The sequence below is a fragment of the Chenopodium album genome, chromosome 25, assembly GCF_948465745.1.
Source record: "Chenopodium album chromosome 25, dcCheAlbu1.1, whole genome shotgun sequence".
Taxonomy (NCBI): Eukaryota; Viridiplantae; Streptophyta; class Magnoliopsida; order Caryophyllales; family Amaranthaceae; genus Chenopodium; species Chenopodium album.
In genome coordinates this window covers 2,617,002-2,620,713 of record NC_137858.1, presented here as the reverse complement: position 1 = coordinate 2,620,713, position 3,712 = coordinate 2,617,002, and the positions used below count along the sequence as shown (strand labels likewise).

The window sequence follows — 3,712 nt, the reverse complement described above, 5'->3', positions numbered from 1 at the left end:
AAAAACATTTTTTTTACAAACCGATAAAACCAGCTAATTAACAAACCGGGACCTAAAAGGCTAAAACCCCAAATGGATGAAGGAATAGTAATAATTGGAAACTTTCATTTGGAGACCTACAATTCAGCCAACAACTATGTTGTATGCATAGTTGTATATGAACTTTATTCAAAGACATAATAATTGATGCTAAGAAATGCAAGTAAAAACTAGATAGGCATGGAGGGCCATTCCATTATATTGACTTTAAAGTCCCTTTCCCCTACCTAGGAAAGACAAAACCCCCCAAAAAATAAAGAAACTTCAATCCCCAAAAACCCATCTCAAGGCAGTTGCACCACCTTTCAAAATCTTGGATTTGGGGCTTCCAAAGATTGCTGAAACTAGCTAAGCATTAGCTACAAATATTACCACCTTTTTCCCTCAAGACAAACATATTTTCTACCATTACCAGCAAAATCAACTCAAATTTTTGCTCACAACCAACCAAAACATAAAAGGACAACCTATATAATCATAAATTTTTGTATACAACAAACATAGTATTTCATACTATATATATTACTCAAAAAAATAATGTCTTCTTCATTAATGAAAAAAAAATAAAAACTAGGACAATTTTGTCTGCTGCACTGTATAAAAACAACCAATTTGTTGTTATACTTATGGCACAAACACAAAAGGACACAATTAATAAAAGAAAAAAGTGAAAATTTTTACTCTTTTTTTTTTTGAATTTTCAATCCCTAGGTGATCAGAACTTGTACTTGAGCTCAGCTGTTGATTGCAAAAAGATTAGAAAGTAAATAAATGGTTTTCTTTTTTTTCTTTGGATGCAGCCATTTTTCCAGCTGGTATGTTTTGTTGTGCACTGTTCTGAAAGATAGATGTTATCATAACCAAATGACAAATGAAAAACAGGTTTTTTTTTTGTGGGGTTGAGAGATACTAGTAGTAATAAAAGCAAATAACTAAAGTTCCCCAACATTAAGGAGAAACTTCAAGCCTAGGTTCAAAGCAAAAACCATTGAAAAGCTGAAGAGGGAACCTCTTTGTAACAGGACATTTCTGTGACCATTTCCATTGCCTTAGGTTCATGTCAAACAAAAGCAAGGCTGGTGCACCAAAGCTCTGGATGTATATCAGATCATCTGTTCCGCTACTAGCGAATACATCATCGAACTCTCCAAAACCTTGAAAGTACTTGTGTGGCATCCGAGCAACATCTTGCCATTCGTTTCCGTTTAAGACCCAAATCCCTATCCCTTTGATTATGTCAGAGCGATCCTGTTTCCCAATCCCTCCAACCATCACCAACTTCTCCTTGAGGTTCATCAATCGGCCACACGTTAAAGGGCAAGGGGCTGGGATAAAATTCCTCATCAACAAGCCACGGGGTGAGCGACTTGAGAGATTGTACTTGATCAAGCCATGGCGTTTATCAGGCATTCCACCACCAGTAGAGTAGAGCAAGAAGTAGAGAACACCGTCACAAATCACACACTCATCACCAGCTCTCCACCCGTTTAAAACTTCCGTGAGTGGAGTCACCCACATCATTGTTTCTGAGCTATAAATATGAATGGAGAGATCCCATTGGTAGAAGTTGTCTGGTACTTGTTTCGATTTCACAATCGAGACATTGTAGTGGTGAGATGTCCTATCAACGGATATTGTGAGGGCGGTATAATCAGAGAATTTAATGCCTGGAGGCTCCATGATCCTCTTGCTGCATTTGGTGATGGGGTTGTAAACATGGAGCTCACTTCTGCTATCATTGTTCATGAAGCAAACAAGGCCGAAAGAGGAAGCAACGAACCAATTAGAGGTAACAAAGTAAGGCAGGTCAATGCTATACCACTTTTTAAGGCCAGGATCATAGGAATACCCAAAAGATTCATCAGTGCTGATAAACATGAAATACCAGGGCTTATGTGATAGAACATGGACAGAAAAATTCCACAAAAAACGTTTTGAAGTCACTATATCGTTCCATCTCTTGCAAACACAACCAGCTCTAAAAATGCTGGCAATAGGTAGATAGGCCAGAATCCTCTCCAACAAGTCATCTGGAAGAATCGAGTCCACAGACACTATGTCTTTGTTTACCTCATCATCAACATCGGAAAAGGAATCGAATTTGACAGGGTTTAATACAGAACCATAGTGATAATGGCTAACCCATGTATCCCTTCCATCCATAGTTGGGATAAAAGTGTCTGCACAAAAAACAGTCTCACATTGATTTCATTTCACCTATAAACAGAAAACATACCAGCAATCACAAACACACAGCAACAACAATATTAAATTTTAAACAGGATTCACCTAAACATATCAACTAAACCACAAAAAAATCAATACTACCATTCCAAAATCCAAACTGCCAATTACATGAATTTCAAAAGCTCTGCAAATCTGCAACAGCTCTCAAGACAACTCCACCATACTCTTGAAATCCTTAGAAAAGTGTAACAAAAACGAAATTGAAATCAAATCAATGATCTCGGTAATTGAGTTTTCGGGTTTTTTTTAACCTACCATAATGCTCAATAAGCATCCAACAGCAGCAATAACAATAATATGCAGCTGAAGTTGAATCACTAAAGTGCCAGGGAATCCTCTTTGCAGCATACAACTATGTAGCATTTACAATAACAAATGCATATATTTATGCAGTGAGATAATAATCAGGCAAAACTCAGAATTTGAACTATATTTCCAGAATATATAGATTGTTCAAACAAAACCAACAAAAATTATGAAAGCTAAAAGCTAATCTCAGCATTAAAAAACCCAAATATCTAGAATATATCAGGTGGACACATTCAAAACTTCAATTATCCCACATTAAACTAAAAATCACAATTAATTTCTTGAAAAAGCTACAAACTTTGAACTTCTAAACATAGAAACCCAAAATTGAACCTCCACAAAATGATAGTTGAATAATAACAATAACCATAAAATGTTAGGTATAACTAACAAATAATTAGAGTATTAAGCTAATAGCAAATCAAATAATAAATCACCATAAATCTCAATGAAATAACTGTTCAACATGTTTAATCAAGCCAAAAAATACGATTCAACAACATTATTATAAACAAAAATAAAAATAAAAAAAATCAATACCACCCAAAAATTGGAAAATAATGAACAGTAACAAACAAATCCCAGAATAATAAAATGGAATGGATTTTAAATTACAAGAAAAAGACAATACCTTGATGGGAAAATTGAGCTATTTTTTTAATTTTTTGAATTTATAATTTATTTTCCCGAAGCTCAAGAACACAGACAAGAATTCTTATGTAATGGGTACACCTAGATTTACCAGATTTAACAGAGGAAACAAGCAAATGGGGGTTATTTAGGAAGAAAATGTAGGAAATTTAAAAGAAATTGAAATGGTTAAAAGTGAAAAATTACCAGGAAAAATAAAATAAAACAAAGACGAAAATTTGTCTCTGTTAAAAGAAGGATGAAGAAGAGAGAGAAAATTGTGGGTTATTGGCGTTTTTTGAATTGAGAAATTTGGTTAATTTTTATAGGTTGAAAGAATTGAGATGAACCAAAAAAAAAACCGAGAGGCGTAATATAGAATGCAACGGGAAAGGCGGTTTTGGTGCTCACACACCAAAAACCAACACACCAAAACCAACCAAGTGAAAATTGAGGAGAGAGAAATATTGAAAGAAAGAAAAGGGTG

At 34.7% G+C, this 3,712-nt stretch overlaps 1 pseudogene across 1 annotated transcript; it reads right to left on the bottom strand.

The window, feature by feature from the left end:
* Nucleotides 1–208: 208 nt before the first annotated feature.
* On the bottom strand, nucleotides 209–3,712 carry LOC145614670 (F-box/kelch-repeat protein At3g61590 pseudogene; annotated as a pseudogene). Its single transcript, XR_014107135.1, has 2 exons — nucleotides 3,227–3,712; nucleotides 209–2,219 (listed from the first exon to the last, which is right to left on the bottom strand). The product of XR_014107135.1 is annotated as an F-box/kelch-repeat protein At3g61590 pseudogene (transcript).